The sequence below is a fragment of the Panthera pardus genome, unplaced genomic scaffold (genome assembly GCF_024362965.1).
Source record: "Panthera pardus isolate Hobbes unplaced genomic scaffold, ASM2436296v1 HiC_scaffold_15, whole genome shotgun sequence".
Taxonomy (NCBI): Eukaryota; Metazoa; Chordata; class Mammalia; order Carnivora; family Felidae; genus Panthera; species Panthera pardus.
The window spans coordinates 8,271,228-8,291,272 of record NW_026526710.1 but is presented as its reverse complement, the minus strand read 5'-3'; the positions used below and the strand labels follow the sequence as shown (position 1 = coordinate 8,291,272).

Here is a 20,045-nt window from a genome sequence, read left to right as displayed (position 1 = left end):
AGAGAAAGGATGGAAGGAGAAGAGAAAGGGCAGGTAGGGGCAGGGGACATTGCAGAGGTAAGCAGTGAAATGACACCAGGAAAAGCAAGTCAGGCACGATGAAGAGCATTTAGGAAGAACCTACACGTCTTTATCAAAATTGATTTTTGACCTTTCAAAAAGACCTCTACTCTGCGGGGTTTTTTCATGCTGTACTCTTATTCTACATCCCGCATGAAAAGCATATCCACTCAGAACAGACCACATGCGGTGCCATGGCAGACATCACTAATCAATCATAGCAACCCAGAGCTCCAGGCAGCCCCTCCCAGCCAGCGAACGAGCTATCTATCACCTCTGCTCTCAATGATAAGCATAGGACATGAATTTTACTGCCTTCATTAACTTACTTCCAAAGACTTTCTGACCTGTTGTTTATACCCAAGCTCAGGCTGCTCGTTTGCTATTTCACTAACTCCTAGCTTATTGGCGACCCAACAATACCCACTGCTGATGGCTCACTGTGTACCAAGTACCCCACATTTAATCCTCGGGAATGTTAGTTTTCTAGGTAACAGAAGCTCATCTGAATGAGACGTCTGTCAGAAGAAGGGTTCTGTGGCTTGCAAAGAGCTGGAAGGTACTGCACCGGAGACGCACGAGACATTGCGCCAGCGTGAATTGTTAGATGGTTGAGGCACGCAAAAGAGGTTATTTACCCTCAAAGAACTTACAGTCGTGGTGTGGGCAACACAAGCAAATGCAACCCAGCGAAGGAAAAAAAACCAGACCACGCGTGTGTGTGCAGGGGACAGAAAAGCAAATATGACACCACGTTAGCAGTTGTCGGATATGGGTGGGGAGGTACCAGGAATTCACTCTTAACTTTACTGCGCATTTGAAGCTTTTTACAATAAAAAGCTGGGGGTGGAATAAAACACAGTGAATGGATGTATCTGGAAAAAAAAACCATTTGTGAGCTCTTTGTCACTTCTGTTTTTATTTTATTTTTTTGAATTTTCATTGAAATGTCACTCGCATAGCATAAAATGCACCCTTTTAAAGTGTACATTTCATCGGTTTTTAGTATTCCCACTATGTTTTGCAAACATTACCACTATCTAATTCCGGAACATTTCCATCATCCCATAAGGAGCCCCAGACCTATTCACAATCAGTCTCTATTTCTCCTTCCCCCGGCCCCATAATCTACCTTCTGCCTCAGGGGATTTGCCGATTCTGGATGTTTCATGTAAATGGATTCAGACAGTTATATGGCCTTTGTGTCTGGCTTCTTTCACTTGGCATCATGTTTGCAAGGTTCGTCCACATTGTAGCAGGTGTCAGAACTTCACCCCTTTTTACGGTTGGATCATACTCCGTTGTGCGGATATGTAACACTTTATTTACACATTCACCCACTGACTGATGTTTGGGTTGTTTCTGCTTTTTGGCTCTCACAAATAATGCTGCTAAGAGCATTCATGCCCAAGCTTTCGTGTGGACGTGTTTTAAATTCTCTTGGGTATATACGTAGGAGTAAAAGGGCTGGGTCATGTGGTAACTCTATGCTTAACCTTTTAAGGACTTGCCAGACTGTCTTCCAAAGTGGCTGCACCATTTTACCTTCCCACCAGCAGTGTGTGAGGATTCCCATTTCCCTATATCCTCACCAGCACTTGTTACGGTCCTTCACTTTAATAGCCATCGTAATGGCTATGAAGTGACACATTGTGACCTTGACTCCATTTCCGCCCCTTCCGTGTTTCTATCTTAATGCTGATGGCCAACCTTCAGCTGAGATACTGGACCTAGAAAAGCAGTGGAGGATCCTGAAAGCAGTCGCATCCCACCCACACTTGAGAGGGTTGTCTCCCTCTGCTCTTCAGACAACGCCGGAGTTATTGTTGTGTTACTTTTCTGTTACCGTGTGACGAGTTACACAAGCTTAGAGGCTCAGCATAACCGCTTGATTCACCGACCTGTAGGTGAGAGGATCAGCACGGGGGGAGCTGGGCTCTCTGCTCAGGGTATCACCAGGCTGGAACCAAAGTGTCCCTTGGCTTGAGTTGCCATCTGGATGCCCCGGGGAAAATTCTGTGTCCACGACCATTCTTGGCAGTGGTGGAATTCGGTGTCTTCGGTGGGCATTAGAACCAGGGGAGCACTCTCAGCTCCAGGAGGCTGCCCACATTCCTTGCCACACGACCTCCTCCGTCTCCAAGCCAGCAGTGGCATATCTGTCCTCATCCTTTGAATCTCTGACTTTTCTGTCTCTGCTGTTTGGACCCAGCTTTCGCAGGGCTCAGGTGGTGAGGTGAGGCCCACCTGGATAACCCTCTGTCTCCTAAGGCCAGCTGACTCGGGACCTTAATTACACCTGCAGAATCTTTTCTTAGCAGTACCTCGGTTAGCGTTTGATTGTGTAACTGGGAAAGAAAGGTTAGGGACAGCAGGAGCCGGGAATCTCAGGTGGGTGGGGGGACATCCTAGAATTCGGTTTCTCACCAGGCTTTTGACACAGACACTAGAATGAGTCCTTTGCTGAGACGGCTTCAGAACGTTCGAATGCACCAGCCCTGCACAAAGTTCCAGTTTTATGGCCGACATTGGCCAACAGCTGTTGAAAGTCTGACGGTATACGGCAAATCCGTTGACACTGCTCATACCGACTCTTGTCATTGATTATTGAATTGATGGTTCCCCTTGGTTTCAGGAGCTCCTGGCATGTGGACCAGGACCTTGCTGAACCTTGACAGAGTGATAAATTGCACTTTTATGTCCTCGTTTGATTCTGTGGCTCTTTTGAAAGGAACACCCTTCTGATGTGCCCAGTAAAAACCTCTTTGATGTGCCAAACGTGGACAATTGAGCCTTTAAGGAATTTTAAGCACAGAAAGTGAGTATCTGCCCATATGGACGCAAGCACAGTCTTTTGTTTGTTCCTTATGGTGGATGTTAGGTTTCAGAAATGCTCCTTATTCTTGGCAATGTCCCTTCCCTCTTCTGCATAATCGTCCGGCTCTCCTGTTCTGAAACCGGAGCAAATTGCCTCTCGTTAACATTAAGTCGAATAAACTAAAGTGAGCACATGTGAAAGCGGAAATGACTTTGAAGGAGAAAGCCAGTGGGAGCTACTTCCCATTGCAGAGGTTAAGTCAGAAGTGAGTAGAAATTTTTAGCTTTCTTTTCATATTGTTGAAACGCAGTAGGTTTCCACTGGTCTGAAGCCAGCATTTCCAGTGTGTGTTATCGGGACACTGGTTTCATCCAATGCGTTGGTATGTGTTAAGTAGAAAAGGGTTCTGTGGTCAGTCAGACAGGTGTGCCGTTAAGTATATGAAAATGTCCTGGGGAGAGATACAGCGCGTTGCGATTTCCAAACCTAGAGGTTGTGCTGAATGCTCACTTGGTTTAGGAAATATTTATGAGATTAGAGCTTTACGGAACACACTTGGGAAAGGACTCTGTGGAGCAAATTCTTTGGCTTGGGAAGGCAGACGTGTATCTGGTGGCATATTTGTTACACAGACCCAGAAATGGACACATCTCCATTTGGGTGACAAGTACATATATATGGGTCACAGACGGACCTATTTTGGTCAGACAAATGGATAGCAGTTTTTCTGCCTCAAGTAACTTTCTCAGTGGGATTGTCTCCTAAACCCTTCATAGTCTATCAATACCATTCCCAATCTAGGCTCGGAAGTAGCTTCCAACACTTCAATAACAATGGTACGCATCTAGTGGCTGGAGAAGAGAAGGAAATTAATACTTATTGATTACCCCTAACGAAGGTAGGTACTTTGCGTGTGCTTTATCCTATTGATTTTAATGTTTATTAACGTAGCGTTTATTTTTGAGAGAGAGAGAAGAGAGAGAGACAGAACGCAAGCAGGGGAGAGGCAGAGAGAGAGGGAGACACAGAATCTGAAGCAGGTTCCAGGCTCCAGGCTGTCAACACAGCCGATGTGGGGCTCAAACCCACGAAGTGTGAGATCATGACCTGACCTGAGCCGAAGTCGGACGCTTAACTGTCTGAGCAACCTAGGCACCCCCTGCTTTTATCCTGTTGAAACTTCATAGAAACTTCATACAACCCTGCTGAAGTGAGTCTTAGTTACTTTCAGTTCATAAATGAGGACGCTGAAACTCAGCGAGTTTAAGCAGTTTGCCTAAGGTCACACAGCTTAATAGCAGAGGGCATTTGGAGCCAGGAATGTGATCATGTGTGACTCCAGAGCCCCTCCTCCTCTCAGTATCTTGCTTCTCTGCCCTTGTTGCTGATCTATTCTAATTTATGCTACAAATGAGTAGTTTACTAAAAGTTGGGTGTAGATCAAACATTTCCAACTGACTTATATGTTCCCACTGATCAGCATTGTGATTTCAGCCACGCTTCCTCTTTAGCCGACAGCGATTTGGGATACTTGAGTTCTCGGTTTCCCCATCCCTTCCCTATTCTCTATCTAAAGTGATGAGTGACCTGAGAACCAAACCTTTACAATGCCCCAGGGAAAACTAACTCTGATTTCTGATTTATTTTCCATCTTTCGATGCTTCATAAAGTATTCATAAGCGTATCCTTCCATTGATTTGAACGGCTATGGGGAGCTTCAGAGCCAGACTCGGGCTCAAAACATTTGACGTTCGGCTACTGACTTCATTTCGTGCCCGTTTCCTCAGTCTGTAAAATGGGAATGATAAATCCCGGCCGAGGACAAAATAAGGTCGCGAAAGTGGACGTGAATTTAAAGCACTTACGTAGGAGTGCTTAGTAGATGTGAACCTGTCTTCATCCTTAACAGTTGGAACCATGTTGGCGATAAAGATGGAAAAAACAGAAAAAGAAACAGGACACCTTTTAGGGGCTCTGAAAATAGACTTGAAGAAGATGAGCACCTGTCCTCTCCTTCTCTTACCTGTCTTGCTACTCCTAGTCCATTTGTGGCCAGTGAGCACCAATTCAGAGTGTACTTGAAAATTCGAGTAAACACGAACATACATTAATATTAACCAAAGAACAAATATTTGTGCAACTCCCCTGGCCGTCATGTTTACTTTCGCTCTGAGAGACGCGGTTAGCAGAAGTAACATCAAACAAACAAAAGAAAAGCTATTCCTGTCACCCAAGGAAAGTTACGTCCCCGCTTTTGCCACACCAGACCTTTATAGCTACTCTCTGTCCTAAATAGGGAAAGGCAGTTGGTGTTTAAACACGAGGTATTTTTTCTTAAACATATGTCATTTTAAAATGCTCTTATCTTGATATCCGCAGAGCTCTCCAGCACGCTGCCTTGCCCGTGGTAGGATCATTTTGTTGAATTAATGAATATTTACGGAAACATGCTAAACTCCCATCTCCCCCATTTTTAACTCCCAACGACATGAACAGGTTTTGTTTTGTGTCTGGAAATAGTTCGGCTCCTGGAAAATATTTTCCCAAGGAGCGTGGTGGAAGATGAAATGGCCTGACTTTGCTCAAAATAAAAGCTATGCCAATATTTGCTACCCAGACTCACCAGCTCTGACCTTCAGCTGTTTGAGACAGACTTTCATGGCTTGGCAGATACAACAGCAGGGATCTCACTTCTGCCTGAAATCTTAAGTTGACTCTAGACCCTTACACACACACACACACACACACACACACACACACACACACACACAAATACATGTCCCATTCAGAACCATCAGCTGTTCAGTTCACTCATAGCTCCTTCTGTAGGGTAAATAAAGAGTGCTAAAGCAATCTGGGAAGCCTCTCCACCCTCTTAATTGATCCCATTGTGTACGTACTTCATGACCCATTACACTCTGCCCCTCAAGGTTGCTTCAGAGCGTCTCCTAATCACTGACCAGGGCCAGCTTCACTTGGAGCATGCCGGAGAGCGGCAAGGTTTTCCAATCTTGCACTCTGTTGCTTTTATGAGTCCTTCGGTATTCATCTTCTGGATCATATAGATTAACCCCATTTACGGCAGATTCCTCGCCGAGCCCTGGCGAAGCCAGTCTGGCCACTGAACGGCACAGGCTCGGCGGGGGGGGGGGGGGGGGGGGGGGGGGGGGGGGGGGGGGGGGGGGGGGGTGGCACTTTGCATAAAGCCCATGGAGAAGGTGACAGCCGGGCCTCCCTCTAATAATTCACAGTGGCAGATCAGAACAAATTGTTCTCAGTTTTTCATAGTTGGAAGAGTCAATGGGTTGGGCTGGGCGGAGTGGGGAGGTTGCCGGCAGTACAGAGGTAGTCTCCCTTTTGGCTAACGGGGATTTAAAAATAGTGTCTCAAGAAAATCGTTGCAAACAGGAGACCACAGGGATGCTACACAGAAACACGCAAGGAGGATGTTGCTATTTCTGCTAGCTGTTTGGGTCAGGACGATGAGTGATTTTTTTTTTTAAATGGGGGCCAGGGGGAGAGTAAGTGAGGAGAGGGGTAGGATTTGAGAAATAGAGAATGCTATCCAAGCCTCTTCCTGATATCCGGGGTCTCGCAAGCCTAAGATAAGACAGCAGAACTTGTCTCTGAGGACAGGTGCAGCTATGGGCCTATGTTGTCCTCCCTCCAGGCTGGACAGGAGCAAAAATAATGACAGACAGGAATCCAAAAGCCCAACCCCCGTGCTTCTGCCGTGTCCCTGGCATTTCCCTGCTGAACACAGCCCTGGCTCCTGTTACACTATTTTGGAATCACTTCTATTATTATTTTTAATTGTGGTAAATATGCATAACATAAAATATACCATCTTGCCATTAAAATTCTTTTCTGTTGCTTAATGTTCATTTGTTTCTGAGAGAGAGGGAGACACAGAACCTGAAGCGGGCTCCAGGCTCCGAGCTGTCAGCACAGAGCCCGACACGGGGCTCGAACTCACAAACCACGAGACGGTGACCGGACGCTTAACCGACTGAGCCACCCGGGGGGGCCCCACCATCTTGACCGTCCTTAAGTGTATAGTTCGGTAGCATTAAGTATGTTCACATTGTCGTGCAACTACTACCCGCCTCCGGAACTTTCTCATCGTGCAGAACTGAAACCCCGTAGCCAGGAAATACTAACTCACCACGAGCTGCTGACACTAACCTCCATTCCGCTTTCTCTCTGTGATTTTGACTCCTGTGGGTGCCTGCACATGAGTGGAATCATACAGCATTTGCCCTTTCGCGTCTGGCTTAGTTCACTTAGCATGTCCTCAAGATTCATCCATGTTGTAGCAGGTGCCAGCATTCCCTTCCTTTTAATGCCCGAATAATATTCCATTGTACACACGTCCTCGTCTTGTTATCCATTCACTCGTCAGTGGACGCTTGGGCTTCGTCCACCTTTTGGTGACCGTAACGCTGCGGCGAACGGGGGTCAGTCGAGATCTTTTATCAAAACTCTCATGCTCGTCTGTTTCCTTTGGCTCCCCCGGTGAGCTCTTCCTCAAAGGATGATCTGGTGAACCCAACTCGGATGAGCAAAGCTGGAGACTCGGGGGTTGAATGGGAAGTCGGGAAAGTCTCCTTGTGAGACTTGAGATGCAGGAGGAAGTGCATCGTTTCCTTTATAAGAAGGGGCTTATGTTCTGGTGACCACATGTCCCCATTTGACCAGGACAGTCTCGGTGGTACATCTGTCATCCCAGGGTAATTATTAATGCCACACCCTTTCACTCTTAGAAGGATCCCTGGTTTGGGCAGGAAATTACAGGGGCACCTTGTTTGTGGAGAAATTTGTACTCTGGCGTCAGCTGGGGAGGAGGTGAAACTGAGAACAAAGTGGGCACCTCCTGGAGAGACTTGGGATGATCACGTGGGATCCAAATGTAGCTTCGGGGTCTGAGGAGAACCGAGGGCTGAGGAGTGGGATCAGGCGCAAGTGTCCCCAGTATGCTGAACCAACACCTTTCAGTGTCGCTGGTCATTCTAAGACAGAGGTTCCCGACTGGTGGGGCCTTGTGCCCTGGGGGCATGTGGCAATGTCTGGAGACGTGTGTGGTTGTCACAGCTTGTGTGACTGGCTTGTAGTGGGCAGAGACCAGGGACCTGCTGAACATTGTGGGTTGCACAGGACACCCTCTGATGACAGAGAATTACCTGTCCTATGTGTCAATAATGCTGTGGTTGAAACACCCGTTTTAAGGGATGCAACGAAGAAGAGAGGACCCCGGAGGGGCGAAGGGAGGACTGAGGACGGAGAGGAAGAAACCACAGCAGGTGCGGACTGTAGGTAGCCACGGGCAGAACTTGGCTTTTCCTCTCTCCGCTGGGCCTGATCCCCCTACCCAAGCCACTTAGTCCCTCTTCCCCTCTGCTCAGTGGGGCTAACACCAGCCTCCTGTGCCTGACACAGTGGCTGAGAGAGACTTCACGAGGTGCTCCGACGACATGATCCCTCACCAGCACTTTTGCGTAGGTCTCCCTATCCGGGTCTGGCCGAAGGCCAGGAGGTGAGAGAGCAGGGAGGAGGCATGGCCATGTCTCTAGGGCCAGTTCCCAAGTGTGATTTTTTTGCCCAGCACTAGCATCTTGTACACAACACTTACTCCTAAGAGAGTCGCTGTGTTTCAGATCATAGGTTGATATTCCCAGAACACCCAAATGACGCATGGCTTTTTCAAGTCCTGTTTTCTGCATTTTAAGGCATTCTGGGTTGGTGACAGAATGCAGAGAAGAGCTGGCCCCTATCCCCTTGGGTCCTGTTTGCAGTTTGATCTATTTTAATATGCATGCACATCGTAACACTGGATGACGTAATTGTCTTGCTCACAAGTGCTCACCTGTCTGGTCTGAACTTCATTTGCAAACGCTCCCAACCAGCTCCCTATAAATATTCATTAACGATGAGGTCACATGACGAATTCAGCAAAGGATCGTTATTAACCCAAACCACAGCCTTTTCCCCTCCTGAAGGGATCTTGTGCCTCTCCCAATAGGAGCAAGGAAGGCACAGGATCACCTTTCGAGAGTTTAGAAGAAATCAGACTGAGTTTAACTGAAATCAGACTGAGTTTAACTGAAATCAGGACAGGAGAAGATGTGCGGGATGTTAATTACAGGGGAAAAGACCCAGCCGGTGGCCAAGGTGCTGTTCCTTTAGGGCCTTGCGACTTTCATTTACTCTATCCTGCTAATTTCCCTAAGTGCAGCAGGACTGGTGAAAAATCTTTATGCCAATAAAAATATTCACGAGCCACTTTTTTTTTTTTTTTTTTTTTAATTTGGTAAGCCCACCTAGAAGGCTGGCTTACATACTGATGAACTGGAAAATCAAAAACCACAGAAGTCACCTTCCAACAGGGGAAAGTTACCACGTAAACACCAAGACTTATTTTCATGAATCCATGGGTCACACATGAACAGCCTGTGCTGCTGACAACCACCAGCCCTGGCGTGGGTCTTCGGGTTCTGGGGAGGGGGGAAGGGGGACTGCCTCAGTTACAGACAAAATAGATGACTAGCCTGGTGCCAATTAACCTCCCTTTAATTGATAATTAATTTTCAAACCTATTTACTCTCCCCGGAACAGCTGAGGCTTTAAAGAGACCACTGTGAAAACAAATGGAGAATAAAGTCATCTCTCAGGGAGTGAAGGGGGCCTCTCAGGCCCTGGGAAAAACCAGGCCTCTTGGACAAGCCATTTTATTAAAGGGTTCTGAACGTCCACGAAGGTGACAGATCAAAGTCACCTTTGCCACCTTAGGGTGGCAAGAGCTGCCTCGAAGGTTTGTTGTTTCATTACATCCCTGGTGGGGTAACCAACTGTCCCCGTGTGCCCCAGACCCAGGGTTTCCAGGGACACGGGATTTTCAGTGCTACGAAGGGGAGGGGGCCTCATGCCCCGCCTGAGCCCTGAACCCCGTTGGCCCATTCTGTGCATCCCCTGGGTCCTTCGGTCTGCAGGCATCTACCCAAGCCCCCCAACTCTATTCAGCAATGTTCCGAGTCCCCCCCGCCTGCCCACCCCACCTTTCAGCCTCGAGGCTCTGTAGAGCTCACCGAATGGCAGTATTACCACATTGATGGGTGCCTGGCATTAGTTATTAAACCCCTTCTTTGGTTGCTTGTTCAAAAATAGGTTTATTTTTCCCCCTGACTATAAAAGCAGCTAGAATGTGCTCCCCAACAAAGAACACCGACAAACTCAGAAAATGCAGAAAAATATAAAGGGGAAATAAATATACAGACCATAAATACAAAGAGCAAAGCAGAGATGGCTTTGAATCGCAGCTCTTGTGGAAACCACCGTCCATATTTTTGTGCAGACGCCTTATTAATCTTCAAAACAGTAAAGTCGCAAGTCTTTTGGCCAGTGTCATATTTCATTCGTTTGCTCGTTAATGGTCTGGAGAGAGTGCAACTGTGATCTCCACCATATCTTCACATGATGGTTCTAGATACTCAGAAGAGACTCAAACACTGAGAGTCTACTATTCAGAACATAATCTGATGCCGTTTTGGTGTTTCCTACCATTGCTAAAGAAAAATGCATTTGGGCTTGTTCAGCATTTAGGCCAAAAAGTGTTTGGCGGGGTGGGGGTGGGGAGGGGTGCTAAGAGAATCGTCAGCTGAATGTGTGCATTTGACTGTGTTCAAGGTGTGACACGAGGTAAGTCTAGACCTTTGGACCAACCCAGTTGCTCCTGCAGGGTTCAAATTGGTGAGCTTGAACTTTTCTCACCCTTGGGATCTCTGAGCTCCACAGGAGGTTCTGTGATTCAGCACGCGGTAAAAGATCCATGACTCAGAGTTTGAAACCCCAATTCCCTTGCGAGACATGGATGTACTAATATTTACCAGTATCTGGCAGGGGGATTGGTAAAATACCCAAACACTCCATGAGTGCAAATTCTCATTAGGTACAGCAGCCCCGGCCAGCTTCTGCCCAGCTAGATAATAGAGTCCTAGGACTCAAAGCAATCTCTAGAGATCACCCTGCTTCTGGAAATACTGGACTTACATAGTACTTTTCACTCAGTCACTCAGGCATTTCCTTACTCCCTCCCTCCCCTCCTACCTCCCTCCCCTCCTTCCCTCCCTCCCTTTCTTCAAGGCAACTCTACTTGAAACCATGGTTTCTCAAGCTAGACTATCCGGGTACAAACTCCACTCTCCCATTTTATTAGCTGTGTTCTCTCAGGTGAATTACTTAACCTTTATGCGCTCAATTTTCTCATCTGTAAAATAGGGAGAAAAGGGCGATTGCAAGGATCTGGCCTATAAAGCGCTGAAAGCAGTTCTAGCACGTAGTCGCTCAGTAGATGCTAACTTTCGTTGTAACTCATTCATTCTCCTAAACTCTGTTGAGTTATTACAATGGATCGGGAATTCTGCCAGATCTGGGGGACCTTGTGTTAATGAGTAAACATGATCTCTGCCCTCATAGAGTCTGTAATCCAGTGGAGACGGTCAGTAACCGATATACAAGCACAGAGTGGGGTGCGTCCTCTGGAAGAAATGACAGTGTGGTGAGTTGGAACACGACGAGGGGCCATGCATTGGGCTGCAGGGTGGTCCAGGCAAGCCTTCCTGTAGAGGCGACACTGCCGGGGCGATCCAGGGGTCGAGCATGTGTAGGGCTGAAGGGAAACCTTGCCAGGCAGAGGACATAGCTGGTGCACAGTCCGGAGGTAGAGAAGAGTGTGTATTGGGCCCAGCATGGTGAGCCAGATCCCCACCACGCAGGGCCTCGTAGAGGAGGCGCGATTTGACCTCATTTTTTAAGAGATCGTCTGGACTGCCGACCGGAGAACAGATCGAGGAGGCCGTATTAGTCAGTTCTTGGGGTAAACAACGGAATCTGCTTTGGCTAGTTTAGGCAGAAGAGGTATTTATTTACTCAAGGATGTGAAGTCACTCGCAAAGTTACTGGAAAGAACCAGACTTGGAATGTCACTTGCCAGAACAGCTCCCCGAAACAGTGCCTGCAAAGTGACTGGTGCCTGAACCCCTGATGAGCTGCTCCTGAACAGAGGCCTGGTGCACAGCTTCCCACAGCCGCTACTGCCCCAGCACCCAGGTCCCATCTTGGCTTGGCAGCCTGTGGGCCAGTGCCACTGCTCCCGTGGCCGCGGGCAGTCGGGGGTCTCTGCCGCCACCTGCCCCAATGAAAGCAGACCTTCTAGACACAGCGTGTGGGGGGAGTGGCCAACAGACCGGGCCCTGGGCCCACAGAGAGCCTGGGAATTTGCATCCAGACTCCTCAAACGTGGAGGAGGTGGGCTCGAATGATCGAAATTCTTTGTTCCAAGAAGGCAGCCAAGAATATGTCATGTTCCAAGACCGCGATAGCAGGGGAAGCCATACGTGGAACCAGTTGGGAAGCCATCATAAACACGCGGGCAAGCGCTGATGGAGTTTGGACTAGCCGGGTGCCCTGGAAATACAGAAGGAGCCGCGAGTAGGCTTGAGGTGTGATCTGGAGGTAGGACCTGTAGCCAGGACTTGCCAGTGGCCTGGATGGGGGCGGGAGGGCGGGGAGCGGGAGAGAAGAATCGGATGACTGCTGAGTTGTTGGCTTCCAGGCTATAGATAGTTCGACCATATTTTTTTTTAAGTAAAAAAAAAAAAAAAAAGATATTTTACCCAGCAACAGGCTGAAATTTTGAAATTAAACAATTCCTGCAAAACTGAGGCTACGTAGGATCCATCTACCTGTTCCCTAGCTTATCGTTCATCCAGAAATTCCTCTGGGTCGGCTTTCCGTATAGATCTTAATTATTCCCGGGTACGCAGGGAGTGAATAACTGAAAAGGTCTGATAAGCAGGAGTCATTTCAGTTCCCCATCTCCCATCACCCCTCTATCCTTCCCTCTAAGCTTCTATTTTGAGTTTCCGCTCCTCTCTGACAGAAGTGCTAACAGGCTGTGAAATGGCTGAGAGGCAGAGGCTGCCTGGAGGTGGCAGGAGAGTCCCCATCATCCCCAGGGGGCCTGCAGGAAGCACTGGACCCTCTTGGGCTGCACCTGACTAGTGGTCCCCAGCTCATCATGGGGATGGTGGGTGGATTCAGTGACGGAGATGCAGAGCTTCTGGGTCTGCCTTTGGCTCATATAGAAACACAGTCCAAAAAATAACTCGATTCTGTGGACCATGAGCCATCAAAGTCTGCTTTGCTGCCTTGGAAGTTGGAGTCAGGCAAGGATGGGAAACCAAGTTAGACGCAGAGAAAGGGCCAGAACCCCACCCCCACCCCCACCCCCACCCTGTCTCTGCGGTTTGTGTCTTGATGATTTCTCCTCACGGGGTGTCTGCGTTCTTTAAAATTAAAGACCAAAGGACAAGGCAGCGTTATCTCAGTGTATTGGGGCCCCACAGTTGTTCTAGAAACATCTTTCTTACCACTCCTTAATTCACACCATGGAGATCAGTGCCCTCCATCACTACCATTGGGGTTGGCCTTGCTTTGGTGTTGGCTTCTCACTGTTCCCACACGTACACTGTGGCTTTACCACCTGCCCCTTGGCTGAGAGTTCTGTATGTCTCTGATGAGAGGGGCCACCAGAGAGGTCCCGGGAGGTGTGGAGGGTTCAGGTGGACAAGTAGCCGTTTCACAGCTCACACTCCGTGTTGCTCATCTGCTGGCTCACCTTGTTGGCTGGAGGCAGCGGCTGGGGTGGCAACTACCCCTTCTCCTCCTGGGTCCCCTTCCAGAGACACCACCTCCTGGGCCAGGTGTGTGTGTTCAGCTCTGTGATGAAGGGCCCTGCTTCCTCTTTGTTTTTTTTTTTAATATAATATTGTCTTACTTTTAAATGTATTTTATTTGAGAGAGAGAGAGAGAGAGAGAGAGAGAGACAGCAAGCAGGGGAGAGGGAGACTGAGGGAGTGAGAGAGGATATACCAAGCAGGTTCTGTGTTCAGCACAGAGCCCGACATGGGGCTCAATCCCACGACCCTGGAATCATGACCTGAGCCAAAATCAAGATCCTGACGCTTAAATGACTGAGCCACCCAGGCGCCCCCGGCCCTGCTGCCTCAGAATACCCAGACCCCTAATACCAGAGGTAACAACAACAGTCATGGGTTTCAGTCCGTCTTCATGGTGTTCCAGCATGTTCTTTTTTTTTTAATTTTTTTTTTAATGTTTATTTCTTTTTGAGACAGAGAGAGACAGAGCATGAACAGGGGAGGAGCAGAGAGAGAGGGAGACACAGAATCCGAAACAGGCTCCGGGCTCTGAGCTGTCAGCACAGAGCCCGACGCGGGGCTCGAACTCACCGACCGTGAGATCATGACCTGAGCCGAAGTCGGATGCTTAACCGACTGAGCCACCCAGGCGCCCTGTTCCAGCGTGTTCTTGACCTCCCCCACTTTACCTCTGTGTTTATCTCTGGGACTGAGATTGAAATCCTTGGAATTTCCATGTAAGAGGAGTGTCTTTGTTAATTCACACGCTGCTTGGGTCATACCTGAGTTTATGCTGAGCAGTGAGATGGCTCAGTGTGGGGCCATCTGACCAGGATGGGGCTGGTCAACTAGAGAGACCCACTGCCTGGTGAGCACGTTGGGGCTTTGAGCCAGCCTGACCTCTGGGGAGGGCATGGGGCTGGGATTGAGTGAATGGCATGGCTGATGATTCAATTGATCACGCCTACGCAGTCACATCCCATTTCAAACTCTGCACGCACCAAAGTCCGGTGGACCTTCCTAGGTGGTAAACACATCGATGTACCAGGATTTACACTGATGGCAGAACACGCTGATGATGCCCTGATTCCACAGGGAGAGAGCATGGAAGCACCATGGTCAGGACCCTCCCGGGCCTCGCCCTATGTGTCTTTCCCTTTGCAGTAAACTGTGATCACTGACATAGCACTTTCCGGCGCTTTATGGGTCATTCTAATGAGTTACTGAACCCAAATGTGTTTTGGAAACCCCCTCGGTTTTGTGGCCAGTTGATCAGTTGCACCGGTGGCCTGGGGACCCCACTTGAGGCTGGCATCTGAAGGTGGGGGTGGAGGGGGTGGGCGATCATAACCAGTTTATATCGGATGAACATCCTTCTTAGCTTTCCTAATGCCCTCCCCGAGGACGTCAAGCCCAGCATCAGACACGAAGACCGCCGGCCAGCTCCCACAAGTTTTGTGAGGTCAGATTTCCATGTATAAGCGTATGTATGTGTGCAGGCGTGGACGGTGGCCCGGCCTCTCTGACTGAGCTCTGACTGATACAAATGCCTCATCCACTGGTACCTCCCTGCCTTCTCTACCCAGGGCGCTCTTCAGTATCCACCCAAAACCCTCTGATCATTTATTACACACCTGCCATTTTCCACTTGTCTGGGTGTCCCAGAGGGAGTGATGCCGTTCAACTGTGCAGACACCTGAGGGATGAATATTGCAATGACACTAACGAAGCAAGGACAAAGCCCTGGCAGATCTGGGCTGGCTTGAAGGAACCTAGCATTTATCTGGCTTTGGAAGCGCGGGAGAGCTTTCTGTGGACTAGAAATTGGGTGAGGTCTTAGCAGGAGCCTTTCCTTCCTGAGAATTGTTCTGACACTCGCTGTCCAGCGGATCCAGCCCCGGGACCGTGTGTGCTTTTCCTCGTTAGACTTCCCATTGCCTTTAAGGGTCTTTCTCGGTTAGGCTGCTATACTCATCGTAACAGCTACCATAGGTAAAGGGGCCACTCTATGCCAGGGGCTTGCCATGCATTATCTCTGAAGCTGGCTCTAAAGCTGCACTCTTAATCCCTGTCACCTATTTCACCCATCCTCCACCCCCCTGCCCTCTGGTAACCGTCTGTCTCTTCTCGGTAGTTAAGAATCTGGTTTTTGGTTTGCCTCCACAGGTTGGCATTATTAGCTCCACTTTACAGATGGGAAAACTGAGGTTTACAAAGTCCCACGTTTTGGACAAAGGACCATACAAATGAGTATAAGTGGAAGAGCTGGGATCCGAACTCAGACCCCTGTGGCTCTAAAGCCCGTGCTATGCTCTCCCCGCCCATGTAAGCTCCTTCAACATGGGGGAGACCCCTCTGCGTCCCTGGCACATGGCGCCAGGTCTGGCAGGAGCCGCCGTCCCTTGGGTTTGTTGAATCCACCTCCTGCCCCAGCATCCCCACCTCCTTATCTGGCCCCTCTTCTCTCAGGGGACAGGGAGGCAGAGGGGAGAAAGGTTTCCCCTGCTCGCCCCCGCTTCGGGCAGATCGCTGGGTATTTTTACCAGCCCGGGAAGACTGGGAGTAAAACGGGCTCCGGTTTTGAACTTGCCTTGTCAGCCCTGCCTCCCGAGTCCCCCCGGCAAAAGGTTTACGGTCGACACTCGCAGCTTTGCTGATGCAGCCGGTAATGTTTATAACCACAATCAAGCACTCTGAGAGCCGCAGCACTGATTTCTCGCCCATCTCTACCCTGTAACAGAAGATTTTTCAATCGAGTAGGTTTGTCTCATGCACAACATTAGTTTTAAAATAGCTCTAGCCCAGCTCTGAGGATTGCACAGGGATTTGTACTTGAAGTCATGGAAATACATTTATTTTACCTTCCTCTTACTCCCTCTTTGAGGGATTTTAATACATCATGCAGGAGTATTTCTCACGTGTCAGGAAAAAGATGGTCTCTGCAGCGAAGACAAAGGACTGTGTGTATTGTATTTGTTGAAAGAGAAGAGCTCCACTTGGGCTCACCCCCGTGGGCTTCTCAGGGTCCCGTAATTAGGGACTTTCCCTCGTGCCTGCCCCTGGGGGCATCAGCTGGAAATCTCCTGCAGCCCCGGCGATCCGCCAGTAATTTAAATGCTGGATGTGGGGTCGGCAGAGGGAAGGTGCCCGGCAGAGGCATCACCCAGCCAGTTTCCGTGCAGCTGGAAAGACGCACACCTCGGTGTGACTCAGGCCCTGCAGACAGCATGAAATCGCAGCCCGAGCCCCTACGTCGACAGGACAGCAGAGCTGCAGGTTATCGGTGAATAACCCGGGCGTAGTCATCGTGCTCCTGTATCTGTAGCGTGAAGTCCTGGAAGGGAGCAGTTGCTGACCCAAAGGCTGGCTTTGTTTCCTGTGGCTGCTTAGCCACGGGGTGACTTGAGGAAACACAGCCTTGCTCTCTCACTGTTCTGGAGGTCGGAAATCCAGAATCCGCTCCACTGGGCTAAAATCAAGGCGTTGGCAGGTCAGGTTGATTCTGCAGGCTCTAGAAGAAGCCGTTGCCTTGCCTTTCTGCAGCTTCTGGTGGCCACCTGCATTCCTTGGCTTGCGGCCCCTCGGTCCATTTTCAAAGGACGTTGCTCCGGTCACTGCTCTGTCAGCCCGTTGTCTTCTCGAGTCTGATCTCCCGCCTCCCTCCTGTAAGGATGCTTGTGATTACGTCAGACCCACCTGGGTGACCTGGAATAATTTTATCATGTCCGGATTCTCAGCTTAATTGAATCTACCACCCTTTTTGCCAGGGAAGGTAACATTCACACGCGCCAGGGGTTAGGATGTGGACCCCACGATTCAGCCTGCCTCAAAGCTTAAATTGCCCTCCGTCGGGTTTGTAACAATTTACCTCCTCGCCACCAATACAAGGGCCCACCCATTCCCCATACCTTAGCCATACAGCTCTGTCAAAATGATCTTTGCAATTTGATGACAGAAAAAAATCATACTCGGTGTGGTTTGAATTCACATGTTTCTCACGAGTGAGATAGAGAATATGTTTATATGTGCAAAAGCCATCTGCATTTCATTTTTGGTAGACTGTATTGTCACATACTTTGCCTGCTTCTTTTGCGGGGTGGGGTGTGAGTATGGGGCGTGTTGGCCTTTTCAGCCCTTTGAGTTGAATTAGAGACGAAGACATGAAAAGCCCAGAGACCTTCCATAGCTCACCCGAGGCCACGGGCAGGTGGATGGCAGGCCCAGGACTGAAGCCGTCCTTGATTTTCAACTTCATCTGTTACAGTCTTACCACGTGGCAGCTAGGTGTAGCTGCTTCTCTGTCGAGCCACACATTAGGGATAATAAGCAAACCGCTAATATTGATTGGGCTGTGCTTTTGCCATTTTGTCCAGGAGCTTTTGTTTTCGCTCATTTCCTTTTTACCCTCCTAGGTATTACTATCCCATTTCACACACAGGGAAACCGAGGCTCAGAGAGACTTCGGAGCCTGGCTGCAGGCATATGACTGATGCGTGCAAACCCAAGGTCAGAACCTGCTCCTCGTCCGGAGCCTTTATTCCTTTGCTGTCAGCCATTTGTGGGTTTCCTATACCACCTTGAAACTGTTTTCACCCTATCCGTGCACGACTGTACAATTGCTTATTTACTTTGATTTTAAAGTTGACTCACCTTCTAAGAACTTCACCATGTCCTAATCAGCCACAGTCATAAAAATCGCAAGTTTGATGCGTCTCTTCTATTCATTCCTCATTCCACACATTGAAAAATGTTTGTGTACGCACTGAAATTCTCTTCTTGTTTCCCTTAAGTGGTACAAGTAACTGCACATTTTGGAAACATTGCATTAAGTCTGTAAGACCTGATGGGAAGTGACGGGCCGTCAGTATAGGTGCTTTTGTCAAGCACCCGCTAAATGCCAGATACTTCATTTAGTCCTTACAGCAACCTTAAGAGACCGGGCTTTCCAAGTTCATGGAACAAGAAATGAAAGCTCAGAGAGGCCGGTTGACTTACCCAAGGTCACACGGTCATCAGGCGACAGGGCTGAGATTTGAGCTCAGGTCTTCCTGACTCAGAAGCTTGTGCATTTACCCCAGACTTGCATTGCCCCAGGTCCCCCCAGCCTTGGGCACTCATTTGCTATTTGCAAAGTCGGTCACCAGTTGGTGATTGCTGGCCAGGAGGTGGGCGTCCCATGAGACGGGCAAACACAATGAACCCATTTACAAGCAAGGAAAGCAGAGAAGTTACATGATTCCCTAAAGTCACCCAGCAAGTAAGCCAGCTGCGTAGCCAAGAATAATAGAATAATATTATTTCAGGAGACTCAAGCTCACTGAACCTAAGAGCTTCCCAGGGCCCCGTGGTACTCAGGCTGTCAGAAGGTGTTTCCAGGGCTGTGACCCTTCAAAAGCAATGCTTCCCACCAAGGCAGAGGTCTGGGTGCCGCACTTAGGTGTGGGAGTTACTCAGACTGTTAGTGTGAGCTCAGACCACCTCCAGCATTTTCTCTCCATTATTCTTTTCAGATCATAGCTTGATTATTTTTTTTCCATCAAGAGAATGGCACTACATATTTTGTCTTGGTAAAAATAATACAGATTTTGCCTAATGGAATGCTTCCAGGGTTACTGGGAAGATGAATGGATTAGCATTCAAAAAGCACTTTTGAATCCCAGACAGGCTGAAGTGGCGGGCAATTCTATTGTTACGCACCTAACAATAGTAATTGATTGGAGGTGGGGGGGTTCCTTGATCACCTTTGGGTTTTGCTATGAAAAACTGGTTGAACAAAAGGTTGCTCTTTCCCATAGGCGGAAAGACAATGCCTTCCCTCTGACCTCCACTTCAGCCCTTTCCCTGCTATTCTCCACTATGATTCCAGCGGCCCGTGTGATCTCCCCAACCAGAGGAAATTCCCTCGCCTTACCCAGCGGCCGCGGGCTGTCAGGAGGATGCTGTACAACGGAGACACAGCCGGTTCGGTTTGAAACTTGGAGAGTTAAAAACTTGTGTCCATACAAAAGCCTGCTCGTGGATGTTTATAGCAGCCTCATTCATAACTGTCAAAGCACGGAAGCAACCAGGATGCCCTTCTGTAGGGGAGTGGGTAAATAAGCCATGGTGTGGTCCGTCCACACAATGGAATAGTATTCAGCGCTAAAAGGAAATGAGCTATCAAGCCACAAAAGACATGGAAAAGGTTGAAATGCATATTATTAAGTGAAAGAGGCCAATCTGAAAAGGCTGCGTGCTGTAGGATTCCAACTATAGGACATTCTGGAAAAAGCAAAACTGCAGACAGTAAAAAACAGATCAGCAGTGGCCAGGGGTTGGGTCGCGGGGAGGGATGAACAGGCAGAGCATAGAGGACTCTCAGGGCAGGGAAACTATTCCATATACCATCATGATGGCGTCGTTATGCATTTGCCCAAACCCTTGGAATGTGCACCAGCCACCAAGAATGAGCCCGC

The 20,045-nt window shown here is 48.8% G+C and overlaps 1 long non-coding RNA gene across 1 annotated transcript; it reads right to left on the bottom strand.

Moving 5' to 3' along the window:
* Positions 1-962: 962 nt before the first annotated feature.
* LOC109277586 (uncharacterized) lies at positions 963-5,599 on the bottom strand. The gene is made up of 2 exons (XR_002085219.2): positions 5,502-5,599; positions 963-3,011 (listed from the first exon to the last, which is right to left on the bottom strand). It is a non-coding gene; the product is annotated as an uncharacterized LOC109277586 (long non-coding RNA).
* Between the last annotated feature and the right edge of the window lie 14,446 nt (positions 5,600-20,045).